Raw genomic sequence first — 23987 nt, forward strand, 5'->3', positions numbered from 1 at the left:
TTCGTGGGTAAGAACCTCACTTCTTCAGATGCATCTGAAGAAGTGAGGTTCTTACCCACGAAAGCTTATGCTCCCAATACTTCTGTTAGTCTTAAAGGTGCCACAGGACCCTCTGTTGCTTTTTTACAGATTCAGACTAACACGGCTACCCCTCTGCAACTTGGAGGTGAAGTTAGTCTGGAAAACTATGGCAAGAATCATCAGCCAAAAGAAAAAGGTAGATGGAAAAAACTGCCCTTGATAACTGCTGCTATCTGGACATCCAGAAGTAGAAGAGAATGTAAAAGCCACTCATGTTACACACTTGAGTAACAAAAAGTGGGCATAACCCCTCAGCTGAGGGGCTAGATATCCACCTCTGCCATTTCCATTTGCTGTTTTCCTCCATTTCACCAATACCAGCTCTTTCTTACATGGATTGAATATCTTCCACTTCCTTCTGATCCAAGCCCCTACATCTCAGCTAGACACTGGAGAAACTAGCTGAGTGCAAGGTCAAGGTCTGATGAGACACATGTAGAGAGATGAGGACCATCATTATACTGTCACCCATAGCATCTCCAGTCTCCCTTTAGGCCTTATGTACAACCTGAACAATTAGAGAGGAACGGCCATTCAGCACCAATAGTGAGCCCAGTGTGTCTCCACCGCATTTTACTAAGCCAGGGTGTATTTGCAGGTCACAGCCCAAAGCTCTCAAGCACTCCCGACAAGAATTTGACATCACTGAGGTGGCTAATCTGAGCCATATCTCTAAATAGAAAACTACTCACAGTGAAAGTCATGGTTGTGGGGCTAGCACCTCTGTCCCCTTCCTGGTGTCACTCAGGGTCTCCTCCAGTGTCCCCTCCTCTGGTTGAGTCCCACAATTTGCCCACTCTTAGACCAGGTGCTGGCCTACAGTACTCTATGGATCAAATATGCTTACACAGCAGATCTGACTGGGTTTGGATATCTGCAGTTCTTTCCTTTGGAAGCTTGTGACCAGTAATGAATACAGAGACCAGACAACCTTCGTATCCCCCAAAGTATTGTTTAATCTTAGCTGTAGGAACAAAGCATTTAGAGAAAAGAATTTTAAAACAACAAACTGTCCATGTGCATGTCTACCTTCCCTAAAGCCCTACCACCCTGAACAGCTCCCCATGAACAACTATCTCAGCTCTTGATAGATGGAAACATTTTAACTGATTGTAGTTCATTTAATCTGATGGCTCCCAGCATTGACTTTGTGTGGCCAAACCGTTTTGTAATTTCACTAGATCCTGGAGGTCAGGGCTTAAATTCAGCTGGAGCTGTCTGGAGCAGAGCTCCAGTAAATATTTTCACCCCCCCTGGAGTTTTCATAGCAAGTTGAGGTGGAGGGCATGGGGGGCTCCAGGAAATACTCTATGAGAATTTAAGCCCTCCTGGAGGTAGAATCTTCATAGCTAATCGCCTGAGCACTGTCTCAATCACCTGAAGTGTTTACCAGGGATAGCTCAGTGGTTTGAGCATTGGCCTGCTAAATCCAGGGTTGTGAGTTCAATCCTTGAGGGGGCCACTTGGGGATCTGGGGCAAAATCAGTACTTGGTCCTGCTAGTGAAGGCAGGGGGCTGGACTCAATGACCTTTCAAGGTCTCTTCCAGTTCTGGGAGATGGGATATCTCCATTAATTATAACCAGGGGAGATGGCTTATGTTAAGCAATTCTCTATTCTTCCTACTTTTTTCTTTTAGCCCATTACATTAAACCAACACATTCATACCATAAATATTGTGATAACTAGGTCATATTCATAAATTATGACAGAACAGCCTCACATCTGTCACAGAAGAAAACGCTTGATTCTGTATCCAAGTGGGGAACCCTGGACTCACTAAGCTGCCTACCTCCCAGAATAGTCCAGCTAGTCAGGACTTACAGGGAAAAAGTCTCCTAGTACTGGAAAGATCAACGGCGTGTGTGTCAAATTGTAATAATAGCAAGAATTCTTTTACTAGCTGATGCAGAATCAAATTTGATGGAAAAATGTTAATGTTAATTCCAGATCTTGCTTTGTCTCATAATTTCATGTTAGTGGCTAACACAAGTCTTCTGTTCAGCTGCATTATGAAATGCTTATGTCCTCTGCACAAGTTCTTGGTTTAACTTGCTCCCCAGATAGCACCCATGATCTCGCTTTGGATTGATCCTCTAATCCTGCAAACATACTGGGCACATGACTCAGTTGCTAACAATATAAGCAAAAATGAGATGGTATGTAAGGTGATTAAAAAATATCTTACATAATTTAAAGACTAAACGCTGTATAATTCTACAAATTATGCTCAGTTCTGAGAATGAGAGAGCACATTTATAGAAATACATGGGCAAGTAGGGAACATTAAGGAATGTCTGTGGTTGCCCCTAGAAATTCTAATGGGACATATATAAACATTGGTTTTGTTGTTGTTGTTTGTTTGTTTGTTTTTCTGTTAAAGAATGTCTGATTATGCTTTTGAAATGCCTGTATTCCTACAGACAAATCAACCTGAAATGGGAGAAATGGCAATCTTCCTTTGCTCCCAACATCTCCCTCTTCCTCTCCTTCTTAACTGCAACTATTTATAAAGCAAAAGGTTCTCCTTCCTCAAATATTGATATTGCTTAACACTTCCCATTCTCGAAGCATTTTACAATCATTAAGAAATTAATCCTCACAAAATACCTGAGAAGTATGCCCACCTGTTTTACAGATGGGAAACAGAAACACAGAGGTTAAGGGCCTAACCTTGCAGATATTCTGCATGCTTAACTCCCGACTAAGGCATTGGGAGTGCCGCGTGTGGATCAGAACCAAAGTGACTTGCTCAAGGCCGAGAGAGAGTCAGTATAGGAATTAGGGATAGAGATCAGAAGTCCTGTACTCAGACAACAAAACCCTAGTTCCCCTTTTGTATTCCTTGATAAGGTGTTTCCTGGAAAGACCTCTTGGGGTACATCAACACTGCAGCTGGGAGCGGGCCTCCCAGCCGAAGTAGACAGACATGCACTAGCTCTGTCCTAGCTAGTGCACTAAAAGTAAGTGTGGACTTTGTGGCACAGGTAGCACCACAGCCTAGCTGCCCAACTACAAGCCCACCTGACCTCCTGGATCTGTTCTCTAATGGCTACTCTGAGCTACCATCCATCCCACAACATCTGCACTGCTATTTTTAGTGCACTAGCTGGAGCAGAGATAACTTGTGTCTGTTTGCCTGGGCTGGGAGGCTCGCTCCCATGCAGTGTGGACATCGCCTTGGTCAAATCATTCTGTAGCCCTCTTGGCCACATTAATCTGGCCACATTCTTTCATTTTAAAAAACAAATAAGTACATATTCATGGCCATTCTGGGCCATGAATATGTCCATTTAGCCCAGTATTCTGTCTCTGACAGTAGCCAGTACCAGATGCTTCAGAGAGAATAAATCGGGCAATTCAAGTGATCCATCCCCTGTCATCCAGTCCCACCTTCTGGAAGTTGGAGGTTTAGGGACACCCGCAGCATGCGGTTGCATTATTGACGATCTTGCCTCTTAGCCATTGATGGAACTGTCCTCCATGAACGTAACTAATTCTTTTTTGAATCCAGTTATACTTTTGACCTTCACAACATCCCCCAGCAACAAGTTCCACAAGTTGACTGTGTGTTGTGTGTAGGAGTACTTTGTTTGTTTTAAACCTGCTGTCTATTAATTTAATTTGGTGACCCCTACTTCTTGTGGTAGGTGAAAGGGTAAATAACATTTCCCTAATCACTTTCTCCACACCATTCATGATTTTATAGACCACTACGATATCCCCCTTAATAGTCTCTTTTCTAAAATGAACAGTCTCAGAGTTTTTAATCTCTCCTCATACAGAAGCTGTTTCATCCCTTAATCATTTTTGTTGCCCTTCTTTGCACCTTTTCCAATTCTAATGTATCTTTTTTCAGATGGGTCAGCCAGAACTGCATGCAGTATTCAAGATTTGGGCGTACCATGGATTTATATAATGACATTATGATATTTTCTGTTTTATTATCTATCCCTTTCCTAATGGTTCCTAACAGTCTGCTAGCCCTTTTTTGACTGCTGCTGCACATTTAGCAGATGTTTTCAAAGAATTATCCGTGATGACTCCAATATCTCTTTCTTGAGTGGTAACAGCTAATTTAGAACTCATCATTTTGTATGCATAGTTGGGATTATTTTTTCCAATGTGCATTATTTTGAATTTATCAACATTGAATTTCATCAACCATTTTGTTACCCAGTCACCCACTTTGTGAAATCCCTTTGTAACTTGTTGCAGTCAGTTTTGGACTTAACTATCTTAAGTAATTTTGAATTGTCTGCAAATTTTGCCACCTCACTGTTCACCCCCTTTTCCAGATCATTTATGAATATGTTAAACACACTGGTCCCAGTACAGATCCTTGGGGGCATCCTATTTGCCTCTTTCTACTGTGAAAACTGACCATTTATTCCTATCCTTTGTCCCCTATCTTTTAGCCAGTTACTGATCCATGAGAGAAGCTTGCCTCTTATCCCATGACTGCTTAGTTTGCTTAAAAGTGTTTGGTGAGGGTGTGACATTCTATACCTCGGGGGAGTGCCCTGTATCCCCCATATTCCTTATTGATATATAATTGTGATATTGCATATAAAGCATGCCTTGTGAGGTATCAGGGGAAAGGTTATGATCTGCTGAAAGACACTGTCCTTTCTAAATATGTATATCAAATTATAAGAATTGTGTTGTATGGTTTTCACTAAAATATGCTGTGGGTTTGGGAAGTGCCCAGATACTAGCTCTCCAAAGACAATGAAAAGGGAAGAGGTAACCAATGCCCAGGTGAGTGCTGAACAGACATCACCAGCCATTGTCCAGCAGAGGAGTTACAATTCAATGACTCACTCACAGGAGACACACCAAGGTATTGCTTCACCTTGTAACTCAGCAATGCCCACCAGACATGCCTGGACTTGTGTTCTCCAAGCACATGGATTCAGGGTATAAAACAGAACACAGGGGCCCAGTGCTTGGCCTTTCTCCTTCCCCCACTTACAATGCAAGAAACAAGGGCACTCAGAAGACTGAAGACTCCAACAGAGGGGACTGGTCCAGGTTTCAAGGGTGAAACCTGTGTACTATGAACTGCAATATCCAGTGGGGTGAGAAAAACTGCTTAATCTAGTTGTTGCCCAGTCTAATAGGGTTAAGAGTTTAGACTGCGTGCTTATATTTTCTTTTCTTTTGGTAACCACTCTGACTTTTTACCTATCACTTACAATCACTTAAAATCGATCTTTTGTAGTCAATAAACTTGTTTTACTGCTCATCTTTACCAGTGAGTTTGCCTGAAGTATTTGGTAAATCTGCTCAGGTTTACAAAGGCTGGTGTATATCCACTTTCCATTGACAAAGTGGTGAACCAATAAATAAACTTGCACTGCTCGTCTTGAGCAGTGCAAGATGGTATATTCCTGAGATACAAGGCTGGAAACTGGGGGGATTTGGCGGGTGCCTTTCTGTGTGTGATTCATGAGTGGCTCTCAGAGCATTCATGCAATCTAGCTGGGTGTGGGGCTTCACATGCGGTTGTGCTGAGTGATAGAAGAGCTTGGAGGGGTTTGTTTCTTGTCACTAGAAAATCATTGTGTGAGACAGCCCAGGCTGGAGAGTTAAGGGGGCACAGAGGTCCCACAATCCCAGTCTGCACCCCGGGGATCCTGTTACAGAGGGACCTTGTCAAAGTCTTTCTGAAACTAAATCCACTGGATTACCCTTATCCACATGCTTGTTGACTCCCTCAGGAATTCTAATAGATTGGTGAGGCATGATTTCCCCTCACAAAAGCTGCGTTGACTCTTCCCCAACATATTGTGTTTATCTATGCGTCTGATAATTTTGTTCTTTACTATAGTTTCAACCAATTTGCCAGGTACTGAAGTTAGGCTTACTGGCCTGTAATTGCCAGGATCACCTCTGGAGCCTTTTTAAAAGATTGACATTAATTAGCTATCCTCCAGTCATCTGGTACAGAGGCTGATTGAAGTGATAGATTACATACCAAAGTTAGTAGTTCTGCAATTTCATATCTGAGTGCTTTCAGAACTCCTGGGTGAATACCATCTGGTCCTGATGACTTATTACTGTATAACTTATCAATTTGTTCCAAAACCTCCACTGCTGACATTTAGATTTGGTTCATCTTCCTTTTGCCTTTTCCCCTGTGGGGTTGGGAGTGAAGTATGTTCTGTCAATGGTGCATTAATGTCTCAAGGATTCTGAAACTGCTTCTTTCCCTTCTTGGTTTTGCAAATCATAAGCAATTGCCTCAGTTTGCCCTTCTACCCTCAGTGCAGAGTCTCTTTTGTCTCAGATTAAAGGTTTACTGGTCTTTTCCCAGCTCATTTATTTCCAGACTTGAGTCTTGGGTTATTTTCATATATATTAATATGAAAGGCAGACTGATTGGATGCTGTGCAGGTATGCCTCTCCCCTCTTTTGCCCCGTAAAAAGGGCTGGCTGCACTGTGGCTGGACAGCAAGGCTCTGTTCTCTCTGCACGCTCCTGCAAACTGCCTGAAAGGAGACAAGGAAGAATAGGGCTAGTTCGCTGCCTTGCTCACTTGTTTACCGGCAGCAGCAGAACTAGCTGGGTGGAAGAGAAAGCACAGGGCAGCATTCTCAAAGGTAGGGTAGCTGCTATACCACTCTTTCTAGCCAGGCTTTTATACTGTGCCTGTCACCATAATATCTGGGCTCCCAGGGTTCTCTGCATGGAAGCCCCCAGGAGGAATTGTGGCCAATTCAGACTCTGGGGAGCTCTGGCTGCCCTGTGACTACTCCTCACACCCTTCCCGAATGTCTAAATGCCCACTCTTACCTTCAAGGAGCTAGGGTTCATTCAGTCCAACAGAGATAATCATCTGAAAAGCTTGGATAAGAATAGATAGATTACTCAGAGAGGAGAGCTTAATGAAATGGTGGCCTCTATGATTTCGTTTAATAAATGTTTACATGTAATTTTACACCCCATTATGGGTGAAAAATGAGCCTTGGAGAATCAGACTAGGAGAAAAAAATAAATACTTCTCCCAATATCAATAATAATATAATAATAAAAAACCCCTACTTCTCCCAAAATAATAATCCTTTCAGAACAGGGATATTCACACAATAGTACCACATATTATTCACTGCAACCACCTGAAGTCACAGGATCTCATTGACAGATATGAGATCAGCGTGTGTCACCCAGGATATCTTTGTTGACCTTCTTATCTGTCCTGTTAAAAGATTAATTAACAGCAGACTTTAAAATCAAATGTTAAGAGCCATTACTCCTAACTTTTCATTCATCCTTACAGTCAGCAATAATGAAATGTCTAGATGACATCTGAATTGAAGACAGTATAGTATGATTGACAAGCAATTTTTAGATCTCTTATAAAGCCAAGTAATCTCCACCAGGCTCTTTCATGTTGCATGTCTCTAAAATTATTGCATCTAAATTACATCTACAATCATGTTGACTTCCCTGATTTCAAATAATTGTAAATTTTAACAGGGCATTTGGGTTGAATTACTTTCAACAACAAAGACGAGTTGAACTGGAATAAAAAAATTACAAGAATTAGTATTAAGTTTTGACTTATTTTTCCTGGTTTAAAGAGTCTGGAAAATGTGCTTCTGTGTGAAACTTATATTAAAGTCTCTCACCCTCAGACCTTATTTGTTATTTCTCTGCTGTTTATTATGTGTTCACAAGATGAAGTATTTTTGTTAATAATCAGGTTTAGTTGCTGAAGATGGTCATATTTTCCCTGTTTCAACTAGACAGTCACTTTGGTATTAAATAGAGATAGTTGGAAACCAGAATTTCAGTTTTGAAATGCCAACATTTCAAAGTTTGTTTTTCTGAATTGAACTATACAATGGAAACCTCTCAGAGATAGCACGTATACAAGAGAGGCTGCTTGACTCACATCACAGCAAAGGATCTTTCCAGCAAGCTGAAAGAAGCTATAAAAGAGCAAAGTGACATCATCACTTGGCCTCACTCCCTCCACAACTCAACACCTGGAAGCACGTCCGGAGGGAAATGACTTTGAATGGGGGAGGGTTGTCCCAGGCCGGAAAGGAGTTCCAACCTGTGTATGGAGGATCTGTAAGCTGCTTGTACTATTAGGGTGAGACACTGCTTAATTCAAATCCAGTCTAGTTAATAGAACTCAGATTGCAAATTTGTTTTATTTCTTAGGTAACCAACTTTGATCTGTACACTATTACTTATAATCCCTTAAAATCTATCTTTCTGTGGTTAACAAATCTGTTTTATCTAAAACAGTGTGTTGTTTGAAGTGCAAAGGGAAATCTGCTCAGGAACAGGGGCTGGTGCGTGTCCTCTCCACATTGAGGGAGGGGCAGACTGGGTAATAAACTTACACTGGTTAGACTTCTGACCGGGGCAGGATGGTACAGCTCTGAGATGCTAGGCTGGGGAAAATTGGCTGGAGCCTCTCTATTGTTGGTTCATGAGTGGCTGGCGAAAGCGTTCATGTAACTCAGCTAGATGTGTCCCTGCCTGCGAATGGCTGTGTGAGTGCAGGACCTGGAGGGGTCTGTAGCGTGTCACAATATCACAGTGTGGGAGAGAGCCCAGATTGGTCGGAGAGAGGGATTAGCGGTACCCCAGTTCCAGGTTGCACCCTGGTGAACCCATCACAGTCATCCAGTCCCAGCTTTTGGAAGCTGGAGGTTTAGGGACACCCACAGCATAGGGTTGCGTCCTTGATGATCTTGTCTAATAGCCATCAATGGACCTATCCTCCATGAACTTATTTATTTTATTTTTGAACCCACTTATACTTCTGGCCTTCACAACATCCCATGGCAACCTATTACACAGGCTGATTGTGTGTTGTGTGTAGGAGTACTTCCTTTTGTTTGTTTTAAACCTGTTGCCTATTAAAAATACATTATACTCCCAAACAATAAAGCGGGACTGGGGTTGAGCGAGAACATGATATTACAGAGGAGACAACCAAAATTACAACTGAAATCTGATTAGAACAAAACAGAGTTGGATGGCTGGGAGCTGCGACAGCAAAGGTGTCATCACCTGTTCTCTCAAAGTGTGCTGGCAGAGATGGCAAGTGCGGTCACAGCATAGATACCCATCAACACAAAGCTCAGGGAGGAGGTCTCAGCCATAGCCAGTGCCTGAGCCATTCAGGACTTGAAAAGCCAGCCAGGCCACCTTAAAAAAAAAAAAATCAAACTTTTACTTTATAGGTAAATCAATGGAAGAAAAGTGGGGTGGACATAATATGATTACAGCTGCTCAGTCCTGTGAACAGGCACTCTGCGTTCTACACTAGCTGCAAGCAGCTGAGAAGCCCCGCTGACAGCTTTATTAAGAGGGAATTACAATACTGAGCTTGGTGATCAGGAGGGCATGTGCTGCTTTTCAAGGTCATTCCAGGATAAGGAAAAGTGATGCCTGCGCTGGAAAATACAGATTCACGTCACCGCAACATGTAGCTCTCATTAGAAATAGCAAAGAAAAAATAATGCAAAAGGTACATCAATTGCCTTGCTACTTCCAGCAGTGTTCCCTCCGTCTGTGGGGACACAATAAAGAGAATCTCCTTGTCCTGACAGATCCCTCTCAACAGCTGGACGTAATGTCTTTCAGATCCAATGCAGCCAGAGATCAGTATCATTCAAACACTTTGCCAGTGTAGAGAAAGGTCATGGAGCAAGAGATATACAATTAAGTATCATTAGCCTATTAATACATTCTCATCTGTGGTTAGAAATGACCTCACCAAGAAGCTTAGTGTATACATTGAAAATGGGAGATAAGATAGAAGCTTTAAGGTTACCATGTTTCAAATTCTTCAGTGATGGCCCATAATCATCCATTGCCACCAACTGATTTCAGTTTTCTTTAACCTCTAGACCATGGGTGTCAAACATGCAGGCTGCAAATGGCTCATATGATATATTTATTATGCCTGCATGTCTGTGATGCTCCCCAGGGATACTCCGGGCGTGAAGCACCTCACCTCCACCTGCCCTTCGCATGAAGCAGTCATGTCTGTGCCTGCTGTGAATCAGCTCCCTGAAACTACCAGCCTTTGGCAGCACATATCGTGCTTTCCAGACCTCGTTCACTCTGTGTAGGTAGCAATAGGCTCACACCAACCCCCAGTCCTCAGAGCATTCCCTGCAGCGTCCAACCCCTTGTCCACTAACACTCATAGAATTATATTACAGCATATACCAGCTTGCAAGATTCAGCTAAGGACCATCACTTTGCTTAACACCACAGCACTTAGATATATTTATAGTGAAAATAAGGATAAGTCTATTATCAAAGAATAGAGATTCAAATGACAGTGAGTAAGAATACTGGAAACAAAGTTACATATAAAACAAAATCATATTACACTTTCCAGAGACTAAACTTAACTGACAGGTTAACATCCTGTCTAGATCAAAGCTAGCTCAAGTAACAGCAGCAGTGAAGCTGGGGCAGCATAGGCAGTGACTGCTTGAATATGCACTTAGGGTGGTATATAGTATCAGGTGTACATGGGTGGGCAGAGCTAGCTTTTGCAGATACCCTTGCATTGTTACTCAAGCTAGCTTTAGCTAGCTCTAGTATGTCTACACATGTTGCAATCACACCTCTCAATTGCAGCGTAGAGCTGGTGGGAAACAGGCACTAAGACGTGAAGTGACTTGCCCGAGGTCACACAGCAATCAGTTACACAGCTTGAAATCCACAGCTCCTAAATGCTAGTCCAGTGCCTGATCTACTGGACAACCATATCTCAACATATGCATGAATGCTAAATAGCAGAGCTATTGTACTATTTAGAACTACGTCTGAAACACAAATGGCATCAGAGCTTAATGCCTTACCGCGTGTATTACAATATCAGTAATCTTAAGCTTCCCAGAGTATAACACTCCTTGTGATGTGGCTCTATAAACAAATTTTTTTTGGTGGGATGGTGCTTGCATATCACCATGGCTTGCAACTGCTTCTGACCAATCAGTCTGCTTCATTTCTTATTGCCATATTATATGATATGATATATTCTAGATGACAGTTGCTTGGTTACTAAAACTCTTATATCAACAGCTACAATATTAAAATCCTGCCAAAGGTCAAATCTCACTGAATGATCAGGAAGTGTCTTAATATATATTATTTGTCTTAACATCTGATATAAACACTAAAAGTCATTTCACGGTAATCGCTTGTACATCTGTTACAGCCACAGTGTAATATAGTATCATATGTGAAATATATCATTATAATTGTGGAAGCATTTCCATTATAAACTCTTAATGCAGTTTATATCTTGGCCATAAAATTCATTCCTAGCAGATAACGGAATAACAAAGCTTTTGCCTAGGAGTAAATTTGTTGGGAAAAATTCAATAAAATCAGGTTAGCTATTTCTGAGATCTAAGCGGGAAGAAATCACGTAAGCTTTATGTTCACATAAAGAATGATACTTAATGAATTCAGCCTCACAATACCCCGGTGAGGGAAGTATTATTGTCTCTGACCTAATGGAAGAAAATATTGCACAAATGACGGCATTCTGCTGGCTGTTGTGTGTGCAAGATTCATGTATAATGATGCAACATCAAGCTCTCCTGCATGACTCATCTGCATGGTTGCCTGTGCTATTTACCAGTTCATTTATTGCCAGGGTGACCAGACGTCCCATTTTTAAAGGGATAGTCCTGTATTTAAGCTTTCCTGCAGGTGTCCCAACTTTTTCTTAAAAATGGGCAAATTGTCCCGTATTTTCAGTCTCTCTGCCATCAGTACTGGTGGGTCCTGCTGCTGGCTAGATCCCTGCTCACCGACCGACCGCCAACCAGTGGTGAGTGGGGGGGGGTCCAGTGGCCGACTATGGGGGTGGGTGTGCAAGGCTGGTGTCGGGGCAAAGCTGCACCGCGTGGGGCCAGCTGCTCCCACTGATGGTCCATCAGCGCAGGCCCTGCTGTGTGCTGGCTCTCGGCAAGCAGGACCCAGTCCTGTTTCCGGCTGGCACTGGCTACATGCTGCAGCAGTTGGCAAGTGCAGGCAGGCACTGGATGGTGGCTGGTTATGTGTCGCCTCCGCTGCCCCTTTAGGTGCTCCCCCTCTCGCTGTCTTCCCCTACCTTTCCCTCTCCCCTCCCCCCCACAGCTGGAAGTAGCTCCCATCCCTTCCCTCTCACACAGTGCCGAAAGGCTGCTGCTGATCAGATTGTGGTGTGAACCCTGGCAGAAATCTGGGGTGGGGGGCAAGTGACCGTGCATGCCCCCACCCACGTGTTGCCACAGGAAGACATGGTACCAGGAGAGCGGGGTCCGTCCCGGGGATCCAGCCAGGCATGGAGGGCGAAGAACATCAGGCAGGGAGGGTTGGGTCAGTTCTCACATTCCCTTCCCCCCGCCATATGAGAGGTGTACCGAAACGTGCCTGTGTGTGTGAGAGACCCCTCCCCATGTGAACCCTAAAGCCTTAAAGATAAAAAGGTAAATAAAAAAAAATACTGTGTAGTTGGATTATTTTTAAACAGGCTCAGTCAACTTGATGTTAATTTGAAAGTTTGTACTGCATAGTTCTGATTGATTGCCATTGAACTCGCTTGAATAAGAGTCATTTTACCAGGTGTCCCGTATTCAGCATAGGGAAATATGGTGACCCTATGTATTGCACCAAATACTGGCTTGCCTTTCTTCTATTAGATAACAGTGGTCTGCCAATGTCCCTGTGTCACTTCCTGTGAACATCATGTATTTGCCTAACTCCAGGTGTATTCTGCGTAATTAACAGCTTACTCAGGATATGTTCATAGGTTGTTAGAAAGGATGTGGGAGCCTTTCACGAGCAAAACTGGTTTCAGGTTTGGATATGGCCCCAAACGTCAGAGAAGACTTAAGCCAGCTTGAAGCATATAACTAGAGGCCTCAGAGCGTAGTTCATATAATCCTCCTCATCTTTAGCAGTCTTCTGATCAGACAGTCTAGCAGCTATTTAGCTCCATTCTCCTCCCAACTTCAGAGATGGCTTCAGTGCTTCAAGTGAGACAATACTGATCAGTAAGATGTACCAACCGTTTTTCGTAGCCTAGCATATTGCCACATAGCAGTGCCCCAGCACCCCTTGTATATCAGCATTTCTCTTTCTCTCTCCCCCCGCCCCCATTCTCCTTTGGGCTCTGTTCAGCATGCATTATCATGGCATATGCTTAGCCAGGAGTGGTGAAGCTCAAGGGTTTGTGTGAAAAAGAGGGTGTCTCTCTCTCTCTCCCCCCACCTCAGATGTTGGCTGCATCCTACCATCCAGTGGCTTATTTACTAGGCTGAATCTACAGCCTGCTCTGTTCCCTGGAGAAAGAAAAGAGGAAAGCAACACTCAAACAAGCCACCTTCCCTTGGCACAGTCAAAGAGGGTGAGAAGAAACTCCAGTCCTTCTGTATGAACTGTGCATAAGGTCCTCGTTTCCACAATGTTGACCTGGGGAGAGGCTATAAACAACCCTAGTTCCTCCATGGGCAGTGAAGGAAGAAATCTTGGCTCCTGCTCCTTTGGCATGGAAGAGAGAGAGAACCTCCCTTAGTTCCACTGTAGAGGAGGCAAGAATCTGTGGATAAATAGCTATGTTTTGTGGACTGAAAAGGGGAAGAGACTCCCACCAGCATGCCTTTCTCAATCTCCAGAAAGCACCGGGTCTTGGTGGCTGCTGTTAGTCTCCCATTCCATTGGGAAGGAGAGAGCATGGGTAATGGGGTTGTAAGAGTCAAAAAGAAAGGAAGGAATGGCTGATTTGGTTGGTGATGCAAAAGAAGCAAACTTGTGATTGAGGGATGAACAGGGAAGACAAGAGCGGATAACACTGTGGAGGGAGGGGAAGAAAATAGCTCCACCAGCTTTATGGTACCAAAGGAATTCTCTGTTTGCCAATTCTGGCCAGTTTCCATCCATTTCATACCACTCAAGCAGCATAGAGGGCATGTAGGAAACCAGAGAATCCAATCCACTGAATTTTTTTCGACTGGGTGCTAGTAAGTCTAGAGGTAAACAAGCCCACTGGTCAGAAAATGGTAATGACACTTATGTATCTAGTTAATTACATGGCCCTGTAGCATCTGTGTCACTTCTTGTGGGCCTGTACCAAAGTAGCATTGTGGGTCCTCAAAGTCATATGATCCCTTATTATTACAGTGGTGTGGCATCACAACTTCTTTTTAAAGGCCAATATTTTAAAGTTTAAAATCAATATGCTTAATCGGATTACTTGAAATTTGGTGTGCCTCAGCAGGGTACAGGGTAGGGTTAGTGAGCCAAATTTGGGGTATTGTGGAGGATTGTGGAGATATAAGCCCTGAAAAAATAGCCATTTTTCTAAGAGTTTCTAGGGTTGTGAGGGGTTGTTTTTGTTGTTGTTTTCTGAGGCGCTAGAGATCAAACTTGATGTGATGCGGGTCAAAATTGCCTCACTCTGAGTTTTACCCAAGGTGGTGCATGGCCCCCTAAAGTCTTTGAGGGGACCCAAACTGAGAATGGCATTGAAGAAAATGTACATTTTTTATAGTGCACATTCACCAATACAGAAAAACGGCAGGATGGTTTCCATTCTCGCCATTTAATATGCTTTAAAGCTCAACTCTTGTAAGTGCTCTAAAATGCAAATAGTTAATCGGATTGCTTTGAAATTTGGTGTGCCTTAAGGGGGCATGCAGGAGATTAGTAACCCAAATTTGGGGTTCCCGAGTTACAGGTGCAACAAAACCAGTTTTCTTCTACTGCCTTGTACGGTTAAATGAGAGGTATCATGACCGGATGAATCATAATCACAGACCTCACTGAAACTGATGGCTGTGAACTTGCTCTGCAGTTAATATAACTAAGTATACGGTAACAACAAGTCCCCATCTTAGATAAAAGGAGTTCTGGACTGAGCAGCTGGAGGTTGCTACAATTCTGGGGAGAAATGTAATCAAAGTCTTTGGCGGAAAATAGACACGTGAAGGCTTCTGAGGAGGGGAGGCGTATTAGGGGGTAGAGGAGTGGGGGAATACAGGGAGAAGAGTTTGAGGCTGCAGTGAGGGGAGGAGGTTTATAAGGAGGGGGATAAATGAAATTGGATGATAGGGATACAATTAGAAAGGCCAAGGCAAAAAAAGATATTAAACTAGCTAGAGACAAAGGGTAACAAGAAAACATTCTACAAATACATTAAAAGCAAGAGGAAGACCAAGGACAGGGTAGGTTCATTACTCAATAAGGGGGAGGAACAACAACAGAAAATGTGGAAGTAGCACTAGTGCTAAATGACTTTTTTGTTTCGGTTTTAACCAAAAAGATTAGTAGCGATTGGACGTCTAACATAGTGAATGCCAGTGAAAATGAGGTAGGATCAGAGGCTAAAATAGGGAAAGAACAAGTTAAAACTTATTTAGACAAGTTAGAGGTCTTCAAGTCACCAGCGCCTGATGAAATGCATCCTAGAATATGCAAGGAGCTGATTGAGGAGATATCTGAACCATTAGTGACTATCTTTGAGTAGTCATGGAAGATGGGACAGATTCCAGAAGACTGGACAAATATAGTGCCAATCAATAAAAAGGGAAATAAGGACAACCCTGGAAATTACAGACCAGTCAGCTTAACTTCAGTACCCAGAAAGATAATGGAGCAAATAATTATGCAATCTTTTGCAAACACCTAGGCGCCACATTTCAGGAAAGAGGTGACAAATTGGTGAAAGTCCAGAGGAGAACAAAAATGATTAAAGGTCTAGAAAACATGATCTACGAGGGAAAAGTGAAAAAATTTGTTTAGGCTTGAGAAGAGAAGACTGAGAGGGGACATGATAACAGTTTTCAAGTACATAAAAGTTGTTACAAGGAGGAGGGAGGTAAATTGTTCTCCTTAACCTCTGAGGATAGGACAAGAAGCAGTGGGCTTAAATTGCAGCAAGGGAGGTTGAGGTTGTCCTTAGGAAAAACTTCCTAACTGTCAGCGTGGTTAAGCACTGGCATACATTGCCTAGGGAGGTTGTGGAATCTCCATCATTGGAGAATTTTAAGAGTAGGTTAGACAAACACCTGTCACGGATGGTCTAGATAATACTTAGTCCTACCATTAGTGCAGGGGACTGGACTAGATGACCTCTTGAGGTCCCTTCCTGTCCTACGATTCTATGATAGCGGAGAAGAAAAAGGTTGGGAACTCAGGTGAGGGAGCACCTTCCCTGCTCTGCCAGTACACCCCAACCTTCCTGCACCCTCAGCTCTGCCATTGTACCTCAACCTCTCTGCAACCCACAGGTCTGCCAATGCACCCCAACTACTCTGCCAACATGCCCCAACATCTATTCACCCCACAGATCTGCCAATGCGCCCCAACCCAGGCACAAATCCTGCACCCATCAACCATTTCACTTGATTGTGAGCTCCTTGGGGCAGGGACTGTCTCTGTTATTACAGTGATGCAGCAGCGCCATCTTAGTTAAAGTTGTGTCAAAACTTCTGTTTAAAGGTTGACCTAAGTTCTCTAAAATCAACATATTTAGACTGATTCTTTTGAAATTTGATGTGCCTCAGGAGAGTGGAGGGTAGGGTTAATTACCCAAATTTGGGATTACTTACCCACGTGACCTTTCTTCTGGAGCTGGCAGTAGCCAATGGGAATTATTTACATATGCTCTAGGTGCAGTTAGGATGTTAGGTGTACCTACACTATGTAGTGGAAGCAATAGTGGGGTCTGATTGGTAAAAGTGTATTTGTGATATGAGGACATGTGTGGATTACTTTGAGGTGTGGGACAGAGCTGTGATTCTGATATGAGGAGATCTCTGTTTTCTACCCTCTCGTGTGTGAGCAAAGGGAAGAACTGCATGTGTACCTTCACGATCCAATATGCGTCATTTCAGTGCAGAACTATGTATATTACACAATTAGTATGGCACATGGGCTTATTACAAAGGGTATGGACAGTAGCTAACTGGGATATGAGAGCTGTCTAAGCATTTATTATCTGCATGCACTCTAATAAAATGAGTGTGGTCAGTGTCAGGTGCAGCTGTATTGAATGGTGGAGGTGGCAGTTAGCTCTGCTTGGTTGAGGTGTGTTGGTGAGATCTGTGAATTACTTTGAGGTGTGTGATTATGAGGAGATCTCTATTTTCCACCCTCTCATGTGTGCGAGGAAAGACATGAGGTGCATGTGTGCCTTCAGGATGCACTATGCATCATTTCTATGCAGAATTGTGCAGGGTTGTGCGGGTAGCAGGGCCTTCTATTACAAAAGACAGTGTCAGCACTCACTGAGGTGGAATAAGAGAGGATTCTAATGCTTTAATGGTGGTTAAGTGAAAGTGTAGGTTAAGATGGTATCCTGGGAGCAAGTGTAAGGGAGTTGTAAAAGGCTTTGAAGTTGTTCGTAAAGTGTACATGTGTTGTATTCTTTCTGGGGAGTTGGATAGGTGCGTGAGTGTATGCTGGGATCTGGAACTCCTGAATGTTATAGTGCCAATGGCCAGTGTAAGTACCTGCTCTGTGCATATTGAGGCACTGCTGAAAGAAGGTAGTGGGCAGGTGTCATGGGCCACTTTGTCCTTTAAGAGTGTTAGATGGAATCTTGTGGGTGAGAGTGAATGGGCTGTAAAAGGAGGTGAAGACTTCATACCATTTTTCAATGCTGGGGTTGGTATGTGGGTTAATGGGGCATTGCTGAAAGAGGGCAGAGTTAAGGTTGCATGGGCAACGTGAACTGTGCATTTCCTGGTTTACAGAAGTTTGAGTTTTGCTCCACTAAATGTTCTGCAAGGGGACGATCTACCATCAAGCAACCTGAACTCTGCATTAACATTTTTTTGTCATTAATTTAAAGGTTTGCCTAAGCTAGTGTTGGATTTCTTTCATACTGGAGGATGCCATTATCAACCATAAATGAAATCCATCTTGAGACTAAATCTGAAAAGGTTTTTTCTGTTAATCTTAGTGTTCATCTTGTAACTCATAATTGAAAACGGGTAGGACTAAGCAGGCAATGACTTGTCTCTTTCACAGGATGTACAAAACAGCTAGGCGAGCCCAGACTGGTATACAGATAAATGCACTTATCCTTGAGGTCAGCACTTGTCGGCATTTATTAGCTGTAGAATTATCAGAGTTATCTAAGCAATATTGGAGAGAGCAAAGAAAGCACAACTGCTTTAAAATGGCCATTTGCAGTTTCACTGCCTCAGCCATGTGTCTTGAGGTATGCATGACCTCATCTTTGAGACATGCATATGCTAGGGACAGGATAAACCCGAGTGAAAGAAAAGTTATTTTTGATAATGAAAAATATTTACCCCTCTCCCTATACCCAGGGATAACAAGTGCTCAGATATTACTGTGATGGGATCACATAAGAACCTATACAAGTACAAGTACATAAGATCTAAGAAAAGGGTTGCAAAACAAGTGTTTCTATGTCTAATGTGCTTGTAAATCACACACATCACAAAAGGTGTGTGTGTGTTCGTGCAGGGGGGCAGGGGGGGCTAACCCTTTGACTGTTAAGCTCTAAAACAATTTCCCGTTGGTTGTAAAACTGATTGGTTATTAGTATGTGCTTGAATGCCTAACAAAGCTTTCCATCTATAAGGCTTTCAAAAAAATAATTGTGTTCTTGTATTCTGCTGCATTCATTTATACTGTTCCAGATGCATTGAATATGACAACAAAACACTGAAGAGGGAAAACTGTGTTGATCCACTTGTGCTCATCACCATAGCTTCTGAGTATAAGAGAAATACCCAGAACTACAATAAAATGAACATTGGGACATATCCCAGAAAGTGCTGTGCAACTGCCACTATTTGTGTTTATGTTCCAGTAGTGTCCACACAAGCACTCTCTCTCTCTCTCTCTCTCTAAGAGCCAGTCCCTGCCTGGAAGAATTTACAGTCTAAATAGTCAGAACAGTCACAGGGAGAAAGGAATATTAAGGATTTGGCTCTTTGCGTCGTTTTAGAAAATATATTCATATGCCAGGGAATTGAACTAATGCTTTGGCTTCATAAAAATGGCTAAGGACCACCAATCTTGGTCAACAAAAATGAGCGTAGAGAGGTAGTGCATTTGTATAAGCCTAAGGTCCCAAGCAGGCAGGTTGATATGTAGGACACCAATGTAATCAGTAAATCAGGTCAAAAATGGTAACTTTTTTTTTTCCTGCTTCAAGGTTTGGGTTACAAACACCAAAAACCTGCACCTCCAGCAGCAAAGAAATAAATTAATGGAGATATCCTATCTCCTAGAACTGGAAGGGACCTTGAAAGGTCATCAAGTCCAGCCCCCTGCCTTCACTAGCAGGACCAAGTACTGATTTTGCCCCAGATCCCTAAGTGGCCCCCCCAAGGATTGAACTCACAACCCTGGGTTTAGCAGGCCAATGCTCAAACCACTGAGCTATCCCTTTCGCAAAAGCTATGCTAGGGTGAGAAATGACTTGGAGGTATGGCAATGCCACCTCCTGACTGGTGAACATCATTTCTTGCAGCACATGGGATTTTTCTTTGAATGACCCCCACCTACATGCCAACTAGGTCTGATCCTACTTAGCTTGTGACAGCAGCCAGAGATGGTCCCTCTGCAGGCAGCCTCTCTTGGCCCAGTTATCCTTTTTCTCCTTTCTTAGGCTTTGGTTTTAATCAAAGGTTCTTATGTGTTTTTGTTTTGTTTTGCCTTGGTTGCTAAGGCAGAATAGTACATTTTTAGTGTGGTAGGCAAGGATTTAGTTACATGTCTGTTGAGGGGTGCATTATCCTTAGAGATTAATTTGGAAATAAAGTATTACTTTTACAGAGATGGGTGGATTTATGTGTTTTCTGTTCTCCAGTCCAGGTACATTAAAAGTACCTCAACATTCCTGCATTCTCTAAGGGAGCTATGTTATTCCACCCAGTCTTCAACTTCAGAGACAGCAAGGGTAAGAACAGCTCCAATGTCATTTACCAAGTTCAGATAAAATTGGCAATTTCACTGAAAGTCAGAAAACAAAACAGATTCATGTAAAGTACAGCTTTATATGTATCAAAAAGGCTCTTTCACAACTGTCTTTCAGATGTGCTAAAGGCAGCTGTTTCACTGTCAAGTTAATTCAATAAGCAAAGGGAACGTAATTCATTTGGTGTGTACTGTTTGCTAATCAAAGAATATTTCTTGGCATGTAAACTGTGCATAACAGAATGTTAAGCCTGAAAACATATTGCTAGTCCTCAATTTATCAGCTCCAAGAAACAGAACGTACAATCATGTGAACAATTCTTTTCATTAAACCACTGACCCCCAAGGCCCTGCCCCTGCCCTGTCTCTTCTTCCCCAGACACCACCCTCTGCTCCGCCTATTCCCCCAAGGCCCTGCCCCCATCACTTACTCCTCTCCCCCCGTCACTCGCTGGATCATCTCAAGGAGCCTGCCTGCAGACAGGAGGTGTCCCTGGCCGAGCAGGGGCTGGCACTGGTTAATGACTCGGCACCTCCCGCCACACCACGGTAACCGGGCTTTTGGTTGGGTGCCATTTAGGGTTACCAGGTCCCCGAAAACTGGGCACCTGGGAACTCTAAATGGCACCTGGACACAGAAGCCAAAAACTGGACTGTCTAGGTAAAAATGAGATGGGTGGCACCCTACACTCGCTGCAAGCACGGAAAGTCTCTATGATTTGCTGCACCTATCCCACTATTCTCAGCACACGCCGTGGAGCAGGTGCACGCAGGAGATGGTATACACTGTATCTTCTGTTCACAGTGCAGATGCCAAGGCAAAAGGGCACCAGACTCACCTTCTGAGTAGACCATTACTGAACTGACTCCAGACCTAGATGCTTGAGGGCAATTGTAGGAGCACTGCTACTCTTGGGTGGGGGTGATGCACCAGGAAACTAGGAGCTGGATTTAATTATTGTCATTCACTTATTCCAATTTTTTTAAGCTCAATATTTTTTCCTATTCTTGTTTTAATACTCTTTGTTTTGCAGTTAAATGACTGCTCTCTTTTCTCTTGTGTTTCCCTGTGGGAGACAGAGATTAAAGTGGTCTGGGTGTGCAATGGCAGGGATGATATCCCTGCCAGCTCCTCCATGGTGCCCAGTTGGCAACCCCTGCCCCAATCCTTCACATCATGCAGTGGGGCTCAGAGGATGGACTGGTTCTTGGTGGGATGAGTGGTGCCTGGTGTAGCGGGGAGCTAAATGGATCTACTAGGGGATAGGGGGAAAGGGATCGTGTGCTGCGTATCCTTTAACTCATGACCCCTTTGTTTTCCAGATCTCAGGAGTGTGGAAGATGCTGTGAGGCAGCATTTAAGCCCAGTAAATAAGTACGTGTGTGCATGCACCCTAGGTTAGCGGTCTGCTATCCTTTGATGTTAGTGCTTTGCAGATAAATCCTCATAGGACCAAACAAACAAAGTTTACAAAGTTTTACCTGCCTTAAATAATAAAGTTTTATTTTCCAACCTGTCTTTACTGCTTTGGAAGATTGAGGTGGGGATGGAGAGAGAGAAGTGGACAACTGTTGAGGAGGGACAGAGCCAAGCAGATACCAGACATGTCTGTCTCAGGTTGTTCCAGACCTGTCCTGAATGGGGGATGTGCACTTCTAAGACTAGCTGAGTAGTCAATGGCTCTTGGGCCTACAAGCAGCCAGTAGGTAAGTGGCTTGACAGATGGCAGAACGGTCTGAGCTAACAAAGCAGTCACTGAAGCGTGGGCAGGAGCACCGTGGGATTACACTGGGATGACAAATTGCACCGTTGTTGCTGCTAGGCCAGTGTTTGCTCTCTGCACTGGCACTGCAATAGTACAGAGTCATATGGTGGTGGATAAATACCATGCTTAGCCTTGTCCAGAGCAAGCACAAGCACAGTGGTGGTGTGAATAATTATGCGCAGCTGCAAGCTCTTTTGTGGGTGCTACATGACGGTGATACAAGTGTGCTGGATGTTGTGTTACTGTTGGCAATGCCAAAATGCTCCAGCATCAACAAGGAGATGCTTCAGTGCTTAACTACCAATCAGGCATATTACAGCTTCTATTAGTATCCAGCAAAGAATGTCTGTGTGCGTGCATGCACATGCGTTCTGTTTTTACTATATAAATTAACAAGTACTGTATAACATAGAAAACACATAGTAGCTGTCTACTCTGCCCTTTTCTGAGTGGCTACATAGTTCAGATTATGGTGTGGTATGTAAAGTTTTCCCAGTTAATTAGAATGTGCCTTACTGCATCGGGATAATGAGCGTTGCATACATGCATGACATGCAGTACGGATTGCATGCTTATCAACTAGTAAAATCTGAATGCAAAGATGGTGAGAAGAGTTCTATACTTAGTAGTATTGTTTTGCTTCTTTGGATTGCTCATCTATCTATTTTTGAACAGGATCACAGTCACATGGGCTACAGCTTTGGAATATTTGATCTTCACTTTCAAAGCAGTCATCACAGTGAGTTCAGTGCTATTAACTGTGTAGATCTCACATACGCTCCCATCGGCTGTATCCTGCTGTGTAGTATTTTTGCATAACTAATGAAATTTCATCATTCCTGGCAGGCAATATGTCATAGTTCTGAAACATATTGAACGTTTGTTTCTCTTGCAGTTGTTACAAGAGGGATTGGGGGAATAAATCTTTCAGACCAGTTTGGATCCACATTTGCTGCTTGTGGGAAAATCTCAATTATGGTTCTGAAAGCCATGATCACCAGATATTCCTGCTGTATTACTTTTTGACATTTCAAATATGTTAATTAGTGATAGGTTCAAGTTCCATGCAGAAACGAGATGCTGAGAACATAGAGATTCAGATTATACAAATCTCAACCACTCATTAAAATCTGGACTCCATTCATGCCTTATTTTCTTTCAAACAGCTACAAAAAAGACCATTCTGAGCAGAAGGAAACAAAAACAGATTCTTGCGGTCCCCCCCACCATGGCACTGCAATTTTAAAAAGCATCATTCCAGTAATGAGTGAGAGACTGGTGGTTTGTCACTTGTGCTACTGAAGGTTCAACAGTAAAAGCCTCTGACAAAGCAAAGGAAAGAAATAGGGGTGCTTTCTAGATGCACAGTAAAGGCACGTCTACACTATGATAAAAGACCCGCTGCACAGCCGCAGCTGGCCTGGGTCAACGGACTTGGGCTTATGCAGCTCAGGCTGTGCGGCTATAAAGTTGCAATGTAGAAGTGCAGGCTCTGAGATCCAGCCAGTGGGGAGGGGCTCAGAGCCTGGGCTCCATTGCAAGACTTTTAGCTCTACAAGACCAAGCCCTGTGAGCTCATGTCACCTGACCCAGGCTCTGAGACTCAGTGCCACAGGTCTTTTTATCGCAGCATAGATGTATCCTCAGAGACATTCCCTTCCCCAAGGAGCGGATAGATTTTATATAGGTGAAGCATGTAGCAATATCTGTGGGTCAGGTTGCACAAGCATTTCTGTTCTGAAGTCATTTTCAATTACTTACATCATTTTTTGCTGTCATATCATTTTGGCTGAAGTTTAACCTTGTTTTTTCCAGCCTGAATTTGTTTGGGAAAGCTGTCATAAAAACAGTTCAGCCCCTTTCAACTAGGAGGGAGTGTTTGGGGGTGTGCATCACAATTATTTGGGAAAAGCGGTTTCATCCTTTGCCATTCATCATATGGAAGGAGACAGTATTCCCTCTGGACCTTTCCAACATAATCGCATCTTTGCAAAGAGAACAAAACATTACCAGACTATTGTTCCTCATTATAACTGTTTTGTTTTGCAATGCTCTTGTGCCTTAGGGTATATCTGCACTGCAACTGGAAGTGGGACTGCAGCACCTATGGATCAAAGCTAGCCTAGATACCAAGAGCCACGAAGCCACAACAGCATGGATTTCAGGATGGGCTGAGTAAGTACCCAGGGTCCCGGGTAGGTAC

General features: G+C 43.2%; 1 protein-coding gene across 1 annotated transcript in view; it reads right to left on the minus strand.

The window, feature by feature from the left end:
- PLCXD3 (phosphatidylinositol specific phospholipase C X domain containing 3) overlaps nt 1-23987 on the minus strand; it is a 141673-nt gene that overhangs the window by 24788 nt on the left and 92898 nt on the right. The gene's annotated exons all lie outside the window — the stretch shown is intronic.

This window comes from Terrapene carolina, unplaced genomic scaffold (assembly GCF_002925995.2).
Source record: "Terrapene carolina triunguis isolate 2854851 unplaced genomic scaffold, T_m_triunguis-2.0 Scaffold69, whole genome shotgun sequence".
NCBI classification, from domain to species: domain Eukaryota; kingdom Metazoa; phylum Chordata; order Testudines; family Emydidae; genus Terrapene; species Terrapene triunguis.